Raw genomic sequence first — 21,916 nt, 5'->3', positions numbered from 1 at the left:
AACAAAAAAGAGGTTTTGGAATGCAAAATTATGTTAATAGGAAATAACTTAAATATGAAGTAAATGTATTTGATGATAGAATATACAAAAACTGCATGTGGTGTTTCAGGTTCAGTCAGATTGGCAACTTTAAAGGACATATATGTGGCTTAGCCCCAAAAAAAGAGAACTAGAGGAGGAGAGGATAAACCAATCATCCAGAAATACCTAAAGTGCGTTGAAAAGAGGCTGGGTGCAGAGGCTCATGCCTGTAATCCCAGCACTTTGGGAGGCTGGGGCAGGCAGATCATTTGAGGTCAGGAGTTCTACACCAGCCTGGCCAACAAAGTGAAACCCCATCTCTACTAAAAATACAAAAATTAGCCGGCCTGGTGGCGGGCACCTGTAATCCCAGCTACTTGGGAGGCTGAGGCAGGAGAATTGCTTGAACCCAGGATATGGAGGTTGCAGTGAGCCGAGACTGCGCCATTGCACTTCAGCCTGGAAGACAAGAGCAAAACTGCATCTCAAAACAAACCAACAAACAGCAACAACAAAAAAGACACAAAAGAACAAGCGGGTGCAGTCACTCACCCCTGTAATCCCAGCACTTTGGGAGGCCGAGGCAGGTGGATCACCTGAGGTCAGGAATTCAAGACCAGCCTGGCTAACATATAGTGAAACCCCGTCTCTACTAAAAAAAAACACAAAAATTAGCTGGCCGTGGTGGCAGGCGCCTGTAATCCCAGCCACTTGGGAAGCTGAGGCAGGAGAATCACTTGAATCAGAAAGACGGAGATTGCAGTGAGGCGAGATCCTGCCACTGCACTCCAGCCTGGGGGACAGAGCAAGACTCCGTCTCTCAAAAACAAACAAACAAAAACCAAAAAACCCAAAAAGAACAGAAGAAAAAGACAAGAGCACGTATATGGATCACTCACTATTTAAATGTGCATAATTGATGGTATCTACTTAGCAGTTTTCAGGTGTTATGAGTTGGAAGATACTGTTTGGGGGCACTGCTCTGGGACCCTGCTCATTATGGAGCCATCTGTGCCAATGATTGCTTTTTTTACGTCTCAACTTGCAATTCATCCTTTTAGACTGCTTTTTGAAACGGGATCTGGGCCCTTTAATTTTTTTTTCTTGTGCCAGCTGGCACTGAATTTTGTCAGTTGTGGGTGCTGGAGAGACTTTGTAGGAGGAAGAGAGTTTTGCTTTCTGGTTCCAGCAGCTCCTGCGGACCTCTCAACTTCTGCAGTGTCCAGCTCTATTCTATTGACTTCCACGGAAGTGGAGAAAAGAAAGTGGAGACGGGCGCGGTGGCTCACGCCTGTAATCCTAGCATTTTGGGAGACCGAGGTAAGTGGATCAGCTGAAGACAGGAGTTCCAGACTAGCCTGACCAACATGGCAAAACCCCATCTCTACTAAAAACAGAAAAAAAAAAAATTAACCAGGTATGGTGGCGGGCACCTGTAATCCCAGCTACTTGGGAGGCTGAGACAGGAGAATCATTTGAACCCGGGAGGTGGAGGCTGGGTGAGCCAAAGTTGTGCCATTGCACTCCAGGCTGGGCAACAAGAGTGAAACTCCATCTCAAAAAAAAAAAAAAATGTGGAGATCATACAAAATTGAAAATGTTGATTTCCAGTAACTACTGGAGTTCTTATTGCATGTTCTCAAATGGTAAAGTCATAAATAAAAGATAAAATAGTCAATAATTGCAAAAGAAATCATTGATAATCTTGTATTATTGTATAGAAAAGGAATTGTCATCAGATGAAAACACTAATTTTTTTTTTTTTTTTTTTTTTTTTGGAGACAGAGCCTTGCTCCCAGGCTGGAGTGCAGTGGCTGCCATCTCAGCTCACTACAACCTCTGCCTCCCAGGTTCAAGTGATTCTCCTGCCTCAGCCTCCCGAGTAGCTTGGGATTACAGGTGCCCGCCACCATGCCTGGTTAATTTTTGTATTTTTAGTAGAGACAGGGTTTCACCATTTTGGCCAGGCTAGTCACGAACTCCTGACCTCAAGTGATCCACCCGCCTCGGCCTCCCAAAGTGCTGGGGTTCCAGGCATGAGCCACCGCAGCAGACCTGAAAATTCTAAAGTTTTTTTTGTTCCTAATAAATAATTGACAATGCTTTAGTCACACCATGTAGGAAGTGATTGTTCACATGGCTTCCATCACGTAGCATATTCCATCCAGTCTTTCCCCCTTTTTTCCTTGAAGACTTCTTGCCACCCTCAAAAACTAAATTGATGAACTAGACCTCAGGCTTTTTAGTTTTCCACACCATATAACAAATGAATAACACAGATGTCATCAATAATAAATTCCTTAAACTGTATTCTACAAAGATACAGCTACACTTGTAAAAATTACAAAGCCTATAGAAAGCCCTACCAAATTGAAATCCAGGATCTTCAGTTTACTAAGCAAGCTATTTAACTAGCCAACCCATACAGCTCTCTTGAATGAAAAAAGAAAAGCAGGAAAAGAAATTTAGTATGAGGAGTTTACCATTTTTACACACTAGAAATTGGTGTAAGAGAGGCCAGATGCAGTGGCTCACTTCTGTAATCCCAGCACTTTGGGAAGCTGAGGCGAGTGGATCACATGAGGCCAGGAGTTCGAGACCAGCCTTATCAACATGGTGAAACCCCATCTCTACTAAAAAACACAAAAATTAACTGGGCATGGTGGCAGGCGCCTGTAATCCCAGCTAGTCAGGAGGCTGAGGCAGGAGAACTTCTTTTTTTTTTTTTTTTGAGGCGGAGTCTCGCTCTGTCGCCCGGACTGGAGTGCAGTGGCCGGATCTCAGCTCACTGCAAGCTCCGCCTCCCGGGTTTACGCCATTCTCCTGCCTCAGCCTCCCGAGTAGCTGGGACTACAGGCGCCCGCCACCTCGCCCAGCTAGTTTTTGTATTTTTAGTAGAGACGGGGTTTCACCGTGTTAGCCAGGATGGTCTCGATCTCCTGACCTCGTGATCCGCCCGTCTCGGCCTCCCAAAGTGCTGGGATTACAGGCTTGAGCCACCGCGCCCGGCCAGGAGAACTTCTTGAACCTGGGAGGCAGAGGTTGCAGTGAGCTAAGATTTCACCATGGAGTGCCTGGGTAACAGAGCAAGACTCCGTCTCCGTCTTTCTCTCTCTCTTTCTCTCTCTCTCTCTCTCTCTCTCTCTCTCTCTCTCTCTCTCTCTCTCACACACACACACACACACACACACACAAAGAAAAAAAAGAAATTGGTTTAAGAGAAGAAAATATGTATTTATTGATGAGAAACAAATGCAATACAACAGCATTATAGTCTGCTCAAAGGGACTGTGCCCCTGGTAAATTGATAGCACTTTACTGATGTTACCACATCAATAACCACAAGAAGATGTGAGAATTAACATACAATATCATATAGTGGGTAATTTTAAGTTTTCTAGTAATATAAGAAAGTAGAGTAAAGCAAGTGAAATCAATTTCAATTTTTTTTTTAAGAGAAGGGGGCTCGTTGTATTGCCTGCGATGGTCTCAAACTCCCAGGTTCAGGAAACCCCCCTTTCCACAACCTCTGGAATAGCTGGGATTACAAGAGCATATCACTGCGCCCAGGTACTTCTAATATATTTTAACTCCTAATATTATCATTTAAACATGTTATCAAGAAAATATGAGATTTCTTTTTTTTTCTGTTTTTGTGCTACGTTTTTGAAATATGTGTGAGCAGCTGTTGCGGACAGTGCTGCTCTAGAATACTCAGGGGAAAATAAAATATTTTAACTTCAAATACAATATCTGTAGTTTTTCAGTGGAGTGGGATGGGGGCCCAATGTGCTTATCATATCGAAGGTCAAAGGCTTCTTTTCCTTAGTATAATATTTTCAATGTTCATTCATGTTGTAGCCTGTATTAGAATTTCATTTCTTTTTATAGTCGAGTAATACTTTTTTTTTTTGAGATGGAGTTTCACTCTTATCGCCCAGGCTGGAATGCAATGGGGCCATCTCGGCTCACTGCAACCTCCGCCTCCCGGGTTCAAGTGATTCTCCTGCCTCAGCCTCCCGAGTAGCTGGGATTACAGGTGGCCACCACTACACCAGGCTAATTTTTGTATTGTTAGTAGAGACGGGGGTTTCACCATGTTGGCCAGGTTGGTCTGGAACTCCTGACCTCAGGCGATCCACCTGCCTCGGCCTCCCAAAGTGCTCGTATTACAGGCATGAGCCATCGCACCGGGTCGAATAATACTCTCTATTTGATTTTTTTTTTTAGTTGTCTTTCCAGAGATCTCTTTCAGCCAACCTCTTTCTCAGTGTCAGTAAAAGACAGGAGATTAAGAGAATGCAATTTCAGAAGAGAACATTTTGTTTAAGGGGAGATGTCTTTTTCAAAAAATTTATTTATTTGATTAGAGACAAGGGTCTCACTCTGTTGTCCAAGCTGGCCTTCTGTTCCCGGCCTTAAGCGATCCTTCCACCTCAGCCTCCTGAGTAGCTGGGTATAGTTACAGGGTCACACCACCACGCCCAGGTTGGTGTTGTCTTTCTATGATAAAGCCACCACAGAACAGAACAAAACAATGCGACGAAACCTACAAGTTATTAAAAACGAAAACAAAAATAAAAATCTTGAAAGTAGAAGGGAATTACCTCGGTTGGTTAAAGCCCAGTGATATAAGACTGTGAGTCTCATCCCTGGTAGACACTCAATTTTTCGCCTTCTACCGTGGAAGTTCTCTGCTAGTGTTAGTTGCAAAAAGTGGACGATAAAAGAAAACGCACGAATACAGTGCTGCTTACAGTCTGCTCGGCATCACCCAGCTAAAAATTAATGGGCCTCATCAAAGAATCCACCTAGAATCACTGGAGCTAAGTCCCAGAAAACTGGGTATAATACTCCTTCTCAGGGATTCTCCAGCACGCTGAAGTTTGAGTAGCATTTTACTGAGCTCAGAATCCTTTGGACCGTCCCCCACACCCACCGCTTTTTTACCAGCTCACAGCCAAGAGAAAGTGGATCCAATGAGGTCTAGGCGCATGAAGAGTTCGTTGAGTTCCCAGCACCCATCACATCGCACATTGTCCATCGTCGATACACTTCTGTAAGATAAATATTGAGAATACCACAAATTAAGGTGTCTTTTGCTTGTGCGTATTCTCTTTCCTGCGACACCTTGATTTCCTTTGCAAGTTCCTCCACAATGCCCCAGGCGTCGGGGATCAAATTCAGAAACACCTGGAAAGGAGAGACATCTGTTTTATCAGACACCGCCCCAAGAATGTCTCTTCCTTACACCCTCTCCCTCTTGTTGCATGTTTAACGTTTGTCTGGGATCCCTTTCAAATCTGGTTTCTTAGTGTCAGTCTGTAGCAGGGAGGCTCGCACGCTCTTCTTGGTGCGATCATGGGGCGGGACGGGGAGATCGAGGCTGAATCGCGTTCGCAGGCATGGGACAGGGCATTACCAAGATCGCCGAACTGAGGGCCTAAGGGAGACACTGATACCTATTCTTCACAGCCGCGCCTTTCTTGATGCAATATTTCTCCAGGCGATGTCCCTTCTTTTTCGTCCAGGACCTATGCTCAGGGACAAAGTTGTGCAGGAAAGGGTCTGAAGAGTGGAAGCCTGCCCAAGGCGGGGGAAAATCAATGAAGAAATTGTCTGGGTAAGCATAGGCACAGAATAAACAAACAAACAAACAAAAAGATATTCGATTTAAAATAGTAAAAAAAGTGGTCTGGCGCGGCGGCTCACGCCTGTAATCCCAGCACTTTGGGAGGCCGAGGCGGACGGATCACCTGAGGTCAGGAGTTCGAGACCAGTGTGGCCAAAATGGCGAAACCCCATCTCTACTAAATATATCCCCCCAACCAAAAAAAAAAAAAAAAAAATAGCCGGACGTAGTGGCATCCTCCTGTAATCCCAGCTACCCAGGACGCTGAGGCAAGAGAATCGCTGGAACTCGGGAGGCAGAGGCTGCAGTGAGTCGACATCGCGCTACTGCACTCCAGCCTGGGCAACAGGGCAACACTCTGTCTCAAACAAAACAAAACAAAACACAAAACAATAAAACAAAACAAAAGTAAAAAAAAAAATAATGTCGGTCTGTCGCGGTAGTTTACGCCTGTAATCCCGGCACTTTGGAAGGCTGAGGCGGGCAGATCACTTCTGTTCAGGAATTCAAGACTCACCTGGCCAACATGGCGAAACCCCATCTCTGCTAAAAATTCTTTTCCTTCCTTCCTTCCCTCCTTCCCTCCTTCCTTTTTTTTGGTTTTGTTTTGGCGAGTTTCGCTCTTGGGGGTCGAGCTGGAGTGCAGTGGTGCGATCTCGGCTCCCTGCAACCTCTGCCTCCCGGATTCAAGCGATTCTCCTGCCTCAGCCTCCCGAGTAGCTGGAGTGGCGCCCACCACTACGCTCGGCTAATTTTTTTATTTTTAATAGAGACGGGGTTTCACCATGTTGGCCAGGTCGGTCTCAAACTCCTGACCTCAAGTGATCCGCCCGCCTCGGCCTCCCAGAGTGCTGGGATTATAGGCGTGAGCCACCGCGCCCCTCCTAAAAACACAAAAATTAGCCAGGGCTGGCGGCGGTCACCTGCAGTCCCAGCTATTCCGGAGGCTGAGACACAAGAATGACTTAAACTTGGAGGCGGACGTTGCGGTGAGCCGAGATGGCGCCACTGCACTCCAGCCTAGGCGACAAAGGGAGATCCAGACTCAAAAGAAAAGAAGAAAAGTCGGTCGGTCAATACTTGTTTTTAATTTGGATTTTAAAAATTAAGATATGATTAACATAACATAAAATCCAACTTTTGAAAGTGTACAATTCACTGCTTTTTAGTGTATTCACAGACGTGTGCAACTATCACCATTATCTAATTTCAAACCATTCTCTTTTTTTTTGAGACGGAGTCTCGCTCTGTCGCCCGGGCTGGAGTGCAGTGGCCGGATCTCAGCTCACTGCAAGCTCCACCTCCCAGGTTTACGCCATTCTCCTGCCTCAGCCTCCCGAGTAGCTGGGACTACAGGCGCCCGCCACCTCGCCCGGCTAGCTTTTTGTATTTTTTAGTAGAGACGGGGTTTCACCGTGTTAGCCAGGATGGTCTCCAACTCCTGACCTCGTGATCCGCCCGTCTCGGCCTCCCAAAGTGCTGGGATTACAGGCTTGAGCCACCGCGCCCGGCCAAATTTCAAACCATTCTCATCACCCCAAACAAACTTTGTACTCATTCCCCTCTTTCTCCAGCCCCTGGGAAATATTAGCACTTTCTTTCTTTACATATTTGTCTATTCTGGACATTTTCTATAAATGGAATCATACAATATGTAGCTTTTCGTGTTTGGCTTCCTTAGCATAATATGTTCAAGGTTCATTCACTTTGTAGCACGTATTGTAACTTTATTTTATTTTATTTTATTTTATTTATTTTGAGACAGTGTCTTGCTCTACAGCCCAGGCTGGAGTGCAGTGGTGCCATCTCGGCTAAGTACAACCTCCACCTGTCAGGTTCAAGCGATTCTCCTGCCTCAACCTTAGGAGTAGCTGGGATTGCAGATGGCTACTTTTAGTATTTTTAGTAGAGCCATGTTTAGTAGAGCCGCGTTGGCCAGTCTGGTCTCGAACTCCTGACCTCAGCGGCCTCTACAAAGTGCTGGGATTACAGGACTTGAGCCACCACGCCTGACCTAGAACTTTATTTCTTTTTTTCGTTGAATGTTTGAATTTTTTGAGTTGTCTTTCCAGGGATCTCTTTGAGCCAACCCATTTCTCAGTATCAGTTTGGGGGGGAAAAAGGGAGAGATTTAAAAAAATGCAATTTCCAGGCCAGACGCGGTGGCTCAAGCTTGTAGACCCAGCGCTTTGAGAGGCCAAGGCGGGCGAATTGCCTAAGCCCGGGAGTTTGCGACCAGCCTGGGCAACACGGTGAAACCCCCGTCTCTATTAAAATACAAAAAATTAGCTGAGCCTAGCCGCGTCCGCCTGTAGTACTAGCTATTTGGGAGGCTGAGGCAGGATAATTGCTTGAACGGGGGAGGCAGAGGTTGCAGAGTGCCGAGATGCAGCCACTGCGCTCCAGCCTGGGCGACAGAGCAATACTCCGTCTCAAACAAACAACAACAACAAAAAAAAAGCCAAAATTAGCCTCGAGCCAGCCAGGAGTCGAACCTAGAGTCTTCTGATCCGTAGTCAGACGCGTTATCCATTGCGCCACTGGCCCACGACTCTGTCTGCGATTACCGGCCCCTCAGTCTGCGTCTGTTGATTATCGCTGATGTGTCCGCGGCTCTTACTCTGTCCCCTTCTCCCCCACCCCCTTCCTCCCCCTCCCCCCCTCCCCCTCCCCCTCCCCCCCCCCTCCCCCCTCCCCCCTCCCCCCCTCCCCCCCCCCTCCCCCCTCCCCCCCCCTCCCCCTCCCTCTGCTGCTGCTTCTTCTCCTTCTCCTTCTCCTCCTCCTCCTCCTCCTCCTCCTCCTCCTCCTCCTCCTTCTCCTTCTCCTTCTTCTTCTCTTCTTCTTCTTCTTTTTTTTATAAGACGGAGACTCGCTCTCTCGCCCAGGCTGGGGTGCAGTGGCGCGATCTTGGCTCACTGCAACCCCCGCCTCCCGGGTTCAAGCGATTCTCCTGCCTCAGTCTATTGAGTAGTTGGGATTACAGGCGTGCGCGACCACTCCCGGCTAATTTTTGTATTTTTAGTAGAGATGGGGTTTCATCATGTTGGCCAGGCTGGTCTCCAGCTCCGGACCTCGGGTGATCCGCCCGCCTCGGCCTCCCAAAGTGAGGGAATTACAAACGTGAGCCACCGCCCCCTTGTGTCTATTGTACTTGTGAAAGCTTCATTAATTTATGCATTCGGTTCATCTGCTCATGCATTAAATAATTTCATTTTTAAAAAACATACTTGTGTTGGATACCGATGCTTCGTGTGGAACAGTAGTCAGAGATGCAAATACTTTTAAATTTTGAGATAATGAAAAAGAAAATGGAATACTTTACTGAGTTATACATCGTATGTTTTCCATTTCATTCTCCAAAGAACCATAACAAAAGAAACACAACCAAAGAATCATTACAGAGGAAATAATTTCATACTTTATGCAACAGAAAAGACATTAAGAAACATCTCCCAGGCCGCGTGCCGTGGCTTACACCTGTAATCCCAACACTTTGGGAGGCAGAGGCAGGTTGATCACTTGAGGTCAGGAGTTCGACACCAGCCTGGCCAACATGGTGAAACCCTGTCTCTACTAAAAACACAAAAAATTAACCTGGCGTGGTGGCTCGCGCCTGTGATCCCAGCTCCTCGAGAGGCTGAGCAGGAGAATCGCTTGAACCGGGGAGGCGGAGATTGCAGTGAGCCGAGATCGTGCCACTGCACTCCAGCCTAAGTGACAGAAGGAGACTCCGTCTCATAAAGAAAAAAAAAAAAAAAAAAAAAAAAAAAAAAGAAAGAAGCGGGCACATCAATGAAAAAAATGTGAACGACAGTAATTCTATTACGTACATGATGTTCCAAAGCAGAAAATTTCTTTATAAATATAAATATCTGAAGGGAGTGAAACTTGTTTAAATTGACCACAAAGAAAATCGCACTTTGCCAGAATTCGCAGTCTTGTTCAATGTGTGCCTGGTTGCATTGCAAATCTACTATTTTCTTAGGAATCCTAATGAAGAATAGATAGTCGACACCGCTCCGTCGACGGGCCAGTGGCGCAATGGATAACGCGTCTGACTACGGATCAGAAGATTCTAGGTTCGACTCCTGGCTGGCTCGGCAACTACTTTTCCCCCCCGCCAGACGAAGTCTCGCTCTGTCTCCCAGGCTGTGTAGTGCAATGAAGCAATTTCGGCTCACTGCAACTTCCGCCTCCCGGGTTCAAGCAATTCTCTTGCCTCAGCCTCCCGAGTAGCTGGGATTACAGGCGCCTTCCACCACGCTCGTATAATTTTTGTATTTTAAGTAGAGACGGGGTTTCACCATTTTGGCCAGGCTGGTCTCGAATTGCTGAGCTCAGGTGATCTGCCTGCCTGGGCTTCCCAAGTGCTGGGATTACAGGCGTGAGCCACCGCGCCCGGCGTTTTTTTGTTTTTGTTTTTGTTTTTGTTTTTTGAGACGGAGTCTCGCTCCGTCGCCCAGGCTGGAGTGCAGTGGCCGAATCTCAGCTCATTGCAACCTCCGCCTCCCAGGTTTACGCCATTCTCCTGCCTCAGCCTCCCGAGTAGCTGGGACTACAGGCGCCCGCCACCTCGCCTGGCTAGTTTTTTGTATTTTTTAGTAGAGACGGGGTTTCACCGTGTTAGCCAGGATGGTCTCGATCTTCTGACCTCGTGATCCGCCCGTCTCGGCCTCCCAAAGTGCTGGGATTACAGGCTTGAGCCACCGCGCCCGGCCTAATTTTTGTATTTTTAGTAGAAACGGGGTTTCGCCGTATTGGCCAGGCTGGTTTCGAACTTCTGGCCTCAGTTGATCCGCCTGCGTCGGCCTCCCAAAGTGCTGGGATAATAAGCGTGAGCCACCGCCCCATTGTGTCTATTGCACTTGTGAAAGTTTCATTAATTTATGCAGTCGGTCATGTGTTCATTCATTAAATAATTTCAGTTTTTAATATACTTGTGTTGGGTACTGATGCTTCGTGTGGAACAGTAGTCAGAGACCCAAATACTTTTAATTTTGAGATAATGAAAAAGAAAATGGAATAAATAAAATACATTCTTGGGGTATACATCATATGTTTTCCATCTCATTCTCCAAAGAATCATAACAAAAGAACCATAACCACAAAACCATTACAGAGGAAATAATTTCAGACTCTATGCAACAGAAAAGATTTTAAGAAACATCTCCAGGCCGCGTGCCGTGGCTTACACCTGTAATCCCAACACTTTGGGAGGCAGAGGCAGGTTGATCACTTGAGGTCAGGAGTTCGACACCAGCCTGGCCAACATGGTGAAACCCTGTCTCTACTAAAAACACAAAAAATTAACCTGGCGTGGTGGCTCGCGCCTGTGATCCCAGCTCCTCGAGAGGCTGAGGCAGGAGAATCGCTTGAACCGGGGAGGCGGAGATTGCAGTGAGCCGAGATCGTGCCACTGCACTCCAGCCTAAGTGACAGAAGGAGACTCCGTCTCATAAAGAAAAAAAAAAAAAAACAGAAAAGAAAAAAAGAAAGAAGCGGGCACATCAATGAAAAAAATGTGAACGACAGTAATTCTATTACGTACATGATGTTCCAAAGCAGAAAATTTCTTTATAAATATAAATATCTGAAGGGAGTGAAACTTGTTTAAATTGACCACAAAGAAAATCGCACTTTGCCAGAATTCGCAGTCTTGTTCAATGTGTGCCTGGTTGCATTGCAAATCTACTATTTTCTTAGAATCCTAATGAAGAATAGATAGTCGACACCGCTCCGTCGACGGGCCAGTGGCGCAATGGATAACGCGTCTGACTACGGATCAGAAGATTCTAGGTTCGACTCCTGGCTGGCTCGGCAACTACTTTTCCCCCCCGCCAGACGAAGTCTCGCTCTGTCTCCCAGGCTGTGTAGTGCAATGAAGCAATTTCGGCTCACTGCAACTCCGCCTCCCGGGTTCAAGCAATTCTCTTGCCTCAGCCTCCCGAGTAGCTGGGATTACAGGCGCCTTCCACCACGCTCGTATAATTTTTGTATTTTAAGTAGAGACGGGGTTTCACCATTTTGGCCAGGCTGGTCTCGAATTGCTGAGCTCAGGTGATCTGCCTGCCTGGGCTTCCCAAGTGCTGGGATTACAGGCGTGAGCCACCGCGCCCGGCGTTTTTTTTGTTTTTTTTTTTGTTTTTGTTTTTTGAGACGGAGTCTCGCTCCGTCGCCCAGGCTGGAGTGCAGTGGCCGAATCTCAGCTCATTGCAACCTCCGCCTCCCAGGTTTACGCCATTCTCCTGCCTCAGCCTCCCGAGTAGCTGGGACTACAGGCGCCCGCCACCTCGCCTGGCTAGTTTTTTGTATTTTTAGTAGAGACGGGGTTTCACCGTGTTAGCCAGGATGGTCTCGATCTTCTGACCTCGTGATCCGCCCGTCTCGGCCTCCCAAAGTGCTGGGATTACAGGCTTGAGCCACCGCGCCCGGCCTAATTTTTGTATTTTTAGTAGAAACGGGGTTTCGCCGTATTGGCCAGGCTGGTTTCGAACTTCTGGCCTCAGTTGATCCGCCTGCGTCGGCCTCCCAAAGTGCTGGGATAATAAGCGTGAGCCACCGCCCCATTGTGTCTATTGCACTTGTGAAAGTTTCATTAATTTATGCAGTCGGTTCATGTGTTCATTCATTAAATAATTTCAGTTTTTAATATACTTGTGTTGGGTACTGATGCTTCGTGTGGAACAGTAGTCAGAGACCCAAATACTTTTAAATTTTGAGATAATGAAAAAGAAAATGGAATAAAATACATTCTTGGGGTATACATCATATGTTTTCCATCTCATTCTCCAAAGAATCATAACAAAAGAACCATAACCACAAAACCATTACAGAGGAAATAATTTCAGACTCTATGCAACAGAAAAGATTTTAAGAAACATCTCCCAGGCTGGGCGCAGTGGCTCACGCCTGTAATCCCAGCACTCTGGGAGGCCGAGGCGGGCGGATCACCTGAGGTCAGGAGTTCGACACCAGCCTGGCCAACATGGTGAAGCCACGTCTCTACTAAAAACACAAAAAAAAATTAGGCAGGCGTGGTGGCACATGTCTGTAATCCAGCTCGGGAGGCTGACGCAGGAGAATCGCTTGAACCCGGGAGGCGGAGTTTGCAGTGAGCCTAGATAGCGCCATTGCTCTCCAGCCTGGGCAACAAGAGTGATATTCCCTCTCAAAAAAAAAAAAAAAAAAAAAAAAAAAAGAAAGAAAGAAAAGAAACATCTCCCTTCCCCAAATTAGGTAAAATTGATGTAGCAATTCAATAAAGGTAAACATTTTGACTGGGCACAGCGGCTCACGCCTGTAATCCCAGCACTTTGGGAGGCCTAGGCGGGAGGATCGCTTAAGCCCAGGACTTCGAGAACAGCCTGGGCAACATAGCGAGACACGGTGCTGTCCCCCCGCCCTGCCAGTCTCAAAAGGAAAAAAAAAAAAAAGGTAAACATTTTAAGAACAAAATTCATTTAACAACCTAGAAACTTGGAGTTAATATAATTATGAAGTTAAATTATAACAGTCATCATTAAATTGGCTAAATATTATTTAAGGACTCAATGTAGGTGAAATAGGCACGTGAAAATGCAAAAGTATTTATAAACGGGGGTGGGTGGTCCTCTCCTCTGAAAGTGAGAAGCTCAGCAGTTTTGGGCCCCATTGCAGCCACAGTGCACAGCGCCTTTATCCCGACTCTTTCCTTGTAGCCTTGGCCAAGTTGTGTATCCTCCTTTTGTCTCAATTTCCTCATTTCTACTCACAGCTTTTTTGGTTTGTTTGTTTGTTTGTTTTTTTGGACAGAAAGTAGGATTTATGGTGAGTATTAAGAGGAGGCAGCACAGTGGAAGCCCTCATGAGTGCAAGGCGCACCCTTGTCCAGAGGGCCAAGATCCGGATGTAACTGACCCCACAACCATCTGGGATGAGCCGCTTCTCAGCCACCATGTCTTCAAATTCATTCGCATTGAACTTGGTGAAACCCCGCCTTCTTTGAAATGTGGACCTTCTGGCGGCCAGGGAACTTGAACTTGGCCCTGCTTAGGGCCTCAATCACATGCTCCTTTTTCTGCAGCTTGGTGCGGATGGACATGATAACTTGGCCAATGCGAATCCTGGCCACAGTGCCCTGCGGGCTTTCCAAAGGCACCTCCCATACCTGTTTGGAGCCTGTCATTCCCAGCACAGGACATCTTATTGATGCGGATGACGTGGAAGGGGTACAGCCGCCCTCGGATATGAAAGTCATTTTTGCCACAACTTTTTGCCATGTACTTACTGACACAAATTTGGGCAGCCACCAGGGCTTCAGAGGAGAGCTGCTCATATTCATCTGACACCATGTGCCCATAGAGCGGAAACTCATCCCACTTTTGCTTGCTTCCTCCCCAGGTCAAAGATGCGAATCTTGGCCTTAAGGGCTCCTCAGCAAAAGCAAGACTTTGGGTACCGCTTGTTTTTACAATACTGGTAACAAGCGGCGGGACGGCGGCCCATGGCGACATCAGAAAGACTGAGAGTCACAGCAGTTTGTGATTCAGAAAAAGAATAGAAGCACTGTAAGCAGAACTTGAACCTGCGTGGGGAAGACCCCATTGGATTTCGAGTCTAACACCTTAACCACTCAGCCATCACAGCCCTCTAAGAGGCTAGTCATGCATCAAAAACACAAATGTGTAGGGCCCTGCGCGCTGTAATTCTCGCTGCTAGCCTGTCTTGTTTATTTGTATGTGGGGCTGTAGGGCTGCAACTGTTTACTTTCAAGTGATGCCTGCATATTGTACAGAACATCTATATACCATTCTTGAGTTTTTTCTTCTTCAGTCAACTGGTCATTAGAACTCTTATGAGGCCATAGATGTAGATGCACACACACACACACACACACACAGAAAAGGCAATGTAGCAAGAGTAGATGCCATGAACATCTGTGCCACTTCCTCATGCAACCTGTTTGTGCCTTTAGGACCTGCTCAAGCTTTATCGAATACATCCCATTTCCATTTGATAATGAAATGCTGCTGTGCATGTCTAAATTTATGTCTTGGTAACACATACTGTCCAGTTCAAGATCTGCACCTGATCTGAGGCCATATGGTAATGTGGTGGCATGTGGCCAAGCATTCAAACTGTATTAAGAACCTGGTAGCAAACTAAAAGCTATTTGTCGAAAGAAGATTAGTTACCCACAGAGGATGACATAACTTTGCTCTGAAATTCTGAAGTTCTGTGCTGTGATTCACCTGTAGAAATTTGCCAAAGCCTCCAGATAACATCCCTCTTCTTCGACACTAAGCAAGATCAACTCTTCTGGTTCTTATGGTTCCAGTGGCAGAGTCGCATGAGCTGCAACGTGGTCCTGTAGCAGAACGTTCTAGGGCCCCCACTCAAAACTGGGATAACTCAAAACTGAGATATTTTCAGGTTACTTGATAAATCGTTTGGTGTAGCGTGTCCAAATGTTGCCTCCCAAATCCAAAGAGTTCTACTCAGTATTGTACCACTTTCTTTTTTTTTATTTTTTAATTTTAATTTTAATTTTTTTTGAGACGGAGTCTCGCTCTGTCGCCCAGGTTCACTGCAAGCTCCGCCTCCCAGGTTCATGCCATTCTCCTGCCTCAGCCTCCCGAGTAGGTGGGACTACAGACTATGCCCGGCTAATTTTTTTGTATTTTTTTTTAGTAGAGACAGGGTTTCACTCTGTTAGCCAGGATGGTCTCAATCTCCTGACCTCGTGATCCGCCCGCCTCGGCCTCCCAAAGTGTTGGGATTACAGGCGTGAGCCACCGCGCCCCACCACCACTTTCTTAATAAGGAAAGGTATCAGATGCAGCAACTCATAATGCTTCAGACAACTGGACCCCTAGAAATTTCACTGAGGTAGTAAGGCTCTGATTTTGTGTGAGGTTTATATCCCACCGTCTGGCATACAAATGTCTTACCAATGTTATAGAGTAGTTGCTACCTTTTTGTCACTAAAAATATAATTAATGTAAGAGACCAGTATGGTGTTCTATAGAACGGTAAGGTGATAAAGGTCCCTGTGGACTAGTTGGTGACATGGGGTTAGACACTCAATATACCCCCGAGATAGTGAGACAGTCAGGTGGGAGGGGGTTCCTGGATTCCAACCAGCCTGCCCACTGAGGTGGAGCCTCAGAAAGTTCATGACGTTTGCAGCTGGGAGGAGCCTGACCTCTCCTCTTCCTGTGTTGAACCTGGGATTCCAACTGCTAGGCGGGAAGTGGAAGCGCTCTAGTGGAGGGACTCTGGCCTCGCGAGAGTCCCTGTTTTCCCGCTTTTCCCTTTTCACCCAATAAAACCCTGTCTTACTCACTAATTTTCATGGCCGTGGAACAAAGAACCCCATCTTTAGCTGAACTAAGGAAAAGTCCTGCAACAGTAGGGCAGATAAGGTGTACTGCTGGCCTTGCCAGCTAAAAGACCACTGCTTCTGATGGTCTTAATGTTTAAGTATAAAGAAAAAAGATCTAACCATATCAATAACAGCATAGCAGGTACCAGGAGATGTGTTAATATTTCCACTAATGAAACTAAGGGAGGAGACCACTACTGCTCCTGCTGCCCTCCTTCCCCCACCTTGCCTAGTTCAAAGACAGGAGAAAAGAGAGAAAGAAACAAAAGTAAGATAAATAGCCAGACAACCTTGGCACCACCACCCGGCCCTAGGAGTTAAACAAAGTAATAATAATAACATCAACCCCTGGCCTAAACTACTTGTGTTATCTGTAAATTCCAGACACTGTATGAAAAAAGCATTGTAAAACTTTTTGTTCTGTTAGCTGATGCATGTAGCCCCCCAGTCACGTTTCCCACGCTTGCTTGATTTATCATGACCCTTTCACGTGGACCCCTTAAAGTTGTAAGCCTTTAAAAAGGTCGAGTATTTCTTTTTCGAGGAGCTCGGCTCTTAAGACGCGAGTCTGCCGACGCTCCCGGCCGAATAAAAAACCTCTTCCTTCTTTAATTCGGTGTCTGAGTTTTGTCTGCGGCTCGTCCTGCTACAAAACCACATCTGGAATAGCACATGCAATTGGAATATTTACCTGGCCAAATTTTCTTTCTTTTTTTTTTTTTGAGACGGAGTCTCGCTCTGTCGCCCAGGCTGGAGTGCAGTGGCGCAATCTCGGCTCACTGCAAGCTCCACCTCCCGGGTTCACGCCATTCTCCTGCCTCAGCCTCCCGAGAAGCTGGGACTACAGGCGCCCGCCACTATGCCCGGCTAATTTTTTGTGTTTTTAGTAGAGACAGGGTTTCACCGTGTTAGCCAGGATGGTCTGGATTTCCTGACCTCGTGATCCGCCTGCCTCGGCCTCCCAATGTGCTGGGATTACAGGCGTGAGCCGCCGCGCCCGGCCATACCTGGCCAAATTTTCAATAACTCACTGTCATTCTCCATAATCCATTTGTCTTCTGCAGTTGAATAATGAGTTGAATAGAGATATGGTAAGAGTCACCATTCCTGCATCTTTCAAGTCCTTGATGGTGCCATCCTTTCTGCAGTCCCTCTAGGAGTACAATATTGCTTTTGGTTTATAATTGTCATAGGTAGAGGAATTTCCAGTGGCTTCCACTTGACCATTTATATCATAATAGCCTGCAATCTATCACTCATGGCAACAATATAAATATTCTGTCTGGAATTGGGAAAATAACTACAGAGTAGGTTCAGGGATCTGCTGTTCCTACAGTGAAATGGGCTAGAGGCAAAATTTCATTGATTGTCTGACCCCTCTGAGTCCCTAACTTGCCAGGTGGGCAATAGTGATGCTTAGTATCTCCAGGAATTAATGTCAGTTCAGGATCTTTGTTTAGTAATTCCTGATATGTCTGCCTATTTCCCCTTTCCCAATACACAGTCACTCTGGTAAATGGACACAGGCCCCTTTAGAGAAGGGAGGAAGAATAACAGTATACATTTGTACTAAGCTATGAGTATTCTTTCTCAAGGGAAGCTGGCCTTCTCCTCAGTCAAAGCTGGCTCATATCTGGGAATTGGTTGGGAGGCCATGATTCTCTGTTTTGCTGATTCAGGTCAGACTTCTTTCTAATAGACTTTTCTGCTTATATAGATCAAGTAAGATATTAATAAGTTGCACATTTATTTTAATTATAGGGACATTATATAGTATCCTCATCAATGTCAAAGATCTCTAAGTCAGACTATTCTGCTTACTGCTTTTATTCGTTATATATAGTAAACACACCTGTATTTGTAAACTTGAGCTGCCATAAGATACCACAGACCGGGTGGATTGAATAAAAATTATTTTCTCACAGTTCTGAGGCTAGAACTCCAAGATGACTTAAAATATTTTGCCTTAATATAATGTGTCCAATACAATTTTGCTAGAAAGAGCATGAGATTCAAAAGTTAGATGAACTATAATCTTGTTTTGATTCTTGTCTGCAATGGGTATATCTTTGCGCAATAAGACAATAGAAAAAATATACCATCATGACCTTATAAGGAAGACATTACTAGATTCTGATTTCCTTGGGGGCAAAGACTGTATCTCTTTGCATTTGCATTCTGTGGCAGAGTTGGTGGTGTTCTCTACATGTTTCATCTACTTCCCAATATTTCCCAGAAGCCATGACTACTTCTAGTTAATTGACTGCAAACAAAATGATGAGAGCAGCTGTGGCAGAAAGTGCTGATGGCCTCCAATCATCTCCTGGTCTCAGGTCGTTCATGGTTTTCCCAAAAGTCACCAAGATATGACTATCCGGGTGGGTTGTGCAGATAAAGTAACGTGCATAGACAGCATAGGGAGGTCTTGAAATAAAATTCTCCAGCATTCTGTTCTAGCTTTCCATGTTTGAAATTTGTGCGGGAATTGGAGTCCTGGGGAAGCTTGGTTATGAATTGCTTTTGTTTTCGAAAACAGTGAAAGGAGAGAACTACACCACGACGATCATTTTCTAGACACACATATAAGGAACAGTCCAGGCCCTGCAGCAAAGCCCTCTTAGTTGAGAATGGGTAGAACCCTCGCAGAGATTGTTTCCGTAGTGTAGTGGTTATCATGTTCGCTTCATACGCGTAAAGTCCCTGGCCCATAAACCTGGCGGACTGTTTGGTCGCAAAGATTTTTCTACTCCAAAAAATATGTATGGTCACTTTGAAAAACAGGAAATGTCCGTACGGCCGAGTGGTTTCGCCTCTGTAAAACAGCTTTCCCCCTCTCCCTATCACTTCTGCGGGGCTTCCTCTTGGTCTAAAAGGGGTCATTGGAAGAGTGTCACAGAAAGGAGCGGGGTCACGGACAATGGTTGTTACTTACTTTCGGAACCTGGATTTCTAACAACAGCTCCGCCTTTAAGCGAAGTGGCGACCACCTGGGCGGTGACTAGCCCGCCATCCGGCAATTTATCTCTTGCTAGATAAATATTTTCTTTTTTCTTTTTCTTTTTTTTTGAGACGAAGTCGCGCTCTGTTGCCCAGGCTGGAGTGCAGTGGCCGGATCTCAGCTCACTGCAAGCTCCGCCTCCCAGGTTGACTCCATTCTCCTGCCTCAGCCTCCCAAGTAGCTGGGACTACAGGCACCTGCCACCTCGCCAGGCTAGTTTTTTGTATTTTTTAGTAGAAACTGGGTTTCACCGTGTTCACCAGGATGGTCTAGATCTCCTGACCTCGTGATCCGCCCGTCTCGGCCTCCCAAAGTGCTGGGATTACAGGCTTGAGTCACCGTGCCTGGCCCTAGATAAATATTTTCAACCAAAATCTACTTGCCGCCTGCATGGTGAGAGGGGAATGTTGCAGTAGGCGGGAGAGTGCTGGAGGATAATGTAAAGCACCTGTCCTTAAGAACTGACAAGGACCTCGGGCAGGTAACAAGAAGTCTGTTTAGCCAGAATCCCCCTTATCCTTGATGCTTCCTCTTAGCCCAGGACGCAGGTGGCAGCAGGCTGCGATCTGAGGCTCTTCGCTTAAGGACACTTACTAAATCATGGTAAGAGAGACTTTATTCAGGACCATCATGGTAGGTAATAGGGTCCACAAAGGAGTCTTGCAGTAGAGAAGAGATTGGGCTCAACTCTGAATACTGCATGGACAAGTGGGAATTTATAGCCAAGGATCAGGGTGGTGGGTAGTCATTGGATGGAAAACTACTAAGAGGAAGCATCAGGGATAAGGGGATTCTGGCTAAACAGACTTAGCAGGATTCTTGCTGAAGACAGGAGAGGACCATCAGACCTTACCTGGGGAACGGTGGAGGATGAGGAACCTGATCAGATATCGAGCGGGAGCAGATATCAAGGGTAGGGGAGCCTTGCTAAACTGATTTATCAGGATTCTTGCTAGGAATAGCACAGATGGGCCCAGAAGACAGTTCAGGAGCCTGACTAAAGTTTGACCAAACAAATAATCTTTGTCAACCTCCACAACTGTGTGAACCTATGCCTTAAAATAAATATCTTTCTGTATATACACACCTCCTATTGGTTCTGTTTCTCTGGAGAATCCTGATTAATACAACTGTTATTATTTTTTAAAAGTAGCTCTTCAAGAGATAGTAAATATCACCCAATGCAATTTCAACAGCAGCATTCCAATCTAAGTGGTTTAAAAGGAGTTTCGGCCGGGCGCCTTGGCTCACGCCTGTAATCCCAGCACGTTGGGAGGCCCAGATGGGTGGATCACCTGAGGCCAGGAGTTCGAGACCAGCCTGACCAACATGGTGAAACCCTGTCTCTACTAAAAATACAAAAAATCAGCCGAGCGTCGTAGCGCGTGCCTGTAATCCTACCTACACAGGAACGCTGAGGCAGGAGAATCGCTTGAACCTGAGGGACAGAGGTTGCAATGAGCTGAGATGGAGCCACTACACTCTTTAGCCTAAGTGACAGAGCAAGATGCTGTCTCAAAAAGAAAAAAAAAGAGAAGAGTTTTGAACCTGCAGTTTTTTGAGAAGAGTGTCTTATGAAGAAGACTATGACAAGTATCAGAGGAATAGAAAGAAAGTCAGGACAACTGATGTCACAGAAGCCAAAGGAGTGGTTTTGGAATAAACAATAGTAGAGGTAATTCAAGCAAACGGTCAGAAATGCAAACACTACATAGGAATTTGTGGCAAAAAGCTCTGGATCTACAGTTATGAATAAAACAGAGTTCCTGTTTTGGGAAGCTTTCTTGCAACCACCAAGCAAATAACTAAATAAGATAATTCAGATGATGGGGTTCAGAACGTGCTACCTCAAGATATGACATCTTGACATTTGACAAAACCACAGAAGCAAGTAGTTCACTCTCATCTTTCCCTAGCCCTTCTCCCCTAAAGCAGGTCATGAAATCTTCATTCTAAAGGTGTACTTCCTATAACTGAAGGAAAGGAACATGTTTTTCTCTGAAGACACAGGGACACACAGAAGAACCTGAACAAGTAAGCCTTGCTAAGTTCCCCCAGTTTATTATCATTACATCTTACCCTCTTTGTATAATTACACTTCTGCATAACTATCTTCTTTGTGTCAACCTATCATGAAACTACAAATGTTTCCCTGTTTCTTTGGGTCTTCATTTCTAGTCTCTCATATCACACAAAACTTATGTTAAATACATTTGTATGCTTTTCTCTTGTTTAATCTGTATTTTGTTATAGAGGCCTCCACCATGAACTTGGTGAGAAAAGATGTTGTTTTTCTCCCCTGCATAGGCCATAAGGATAATATTTTAAAACCCGATAGCTTGCAGAGGATGAAGTTTAGCCGTCTTTCCTTCTGGCAGCTGTATACTAACTTTGCAGGGTGAAGGAAGAGTGGGCTTCCTTTGCTAAATGACTCTGTGGGCTTATTAAAAATGTTTTAAGGCCAGGCACGGTGGCTCACGCCTGCAAACTCAGCACTTTGGGAGACCGAGGCAGGCGGATCACCTGAGGTCAGGAGTTCAAGACCAGCCTGGCTGGCCAGCATGATGAAACCTTGTCCCTAATTAAAATACAAAAATTAGCTGGATGTGGTGGTAGATGCCTGTAATCCCAGCTACTCAGGAGGCTGAGGCTAAAGAATCGCTTGAACCTGGGAGGTGGAGGTTGCAGTGAGATGAGATTATGACACTGCACTCCAGCCTAGGCGACAGAGCAAGACTCCATCTCAAAAAATAAAAATTAAAATTAAAATGTTGTAAGTACTTTGACCTTAAAATAAAAAGCTGTAAGTGTCTATGTGTTTCCACTAGTTTTGATCCTGCTAATTTCTGGATTGTATAAATGGATAAGTATAAGAGAAAAATCCCCACAATCTTCTGACAAA

General features: G+C 45.8%; 4 non-coding genes and 1 pseudogene across 4 annotated transcripts; 2 read left to right on the top strand and 3 right to left on the bottom strand.

The window, feature by feature from the left end:
* Nucleotides 1-8,127: 8,127 nt before the first annotated feature.
* On the bottom strand, nt 8,128-8,200 carry TRNAR-ACG. The gene has a single exon. It is a non-coding gene; the product is annotated as a tRNA-Arg (tRNA).
* Nucleotides 8,201-9,680: 1,480 nt separating this feature from the next.
* Nucleotides 9,681-9,753, top strand: TRNAR-ACG. The gene has a single exon. It is a non-coding gene; the product is annotated as a tRNA-Arg (tRNA).
* A 1,644-nt stretch (nt 9,754-11,397) lies between these two features.
* On the top strand, nt 11,398-11,470 carry TRNAR-ACG. Its single transcript has one exon. It is a non-coding gene; the product is annotated as a tRNA-Arg (tRNA).
* Nucleotides 11,471-13,689: 2,219 nt separating this feature from the next.
* On the bottom strand, nt 13,690-14,137 carry LOC117086852 (annotated as a pseudogene).
* A 58-nt stretch (nt 14,138-14,195) lies between these two features.
* On the bottom strand, nt 14,196-14,278 carry TRNAS-CGA. The gene has a single exon. It is a non-coding gene; the product is annotated as a tRNA-Ser (tRNA).
* Between the last annotated feature and the right edge of the window lie 7,638 nt (nt 14,279-21,916).

Source organism: Trachypithecus francoisi, unplaced genomic scaffold, assembly GCF_009764315.1.
Source record: "Trachypithecus francoisi isolate TF-2019V2 unplaced genomic scaffold, Tfra_2.0 Lachesis_group10, whole genome shotgun sequence".
In the NCBI taxonomy this organism is placed as follows: domain Eukaryota; kingdom Metazoa; phylum Chordata; class Mammalia; order Primates; family Cercopithecidae; genus Trachypithecus; species Trachypithecus francoisi.
Note: the sequence above shows the minus strand (reverse complement) of the source record. Positions and strands in the feature narration are given on the sequence as shown.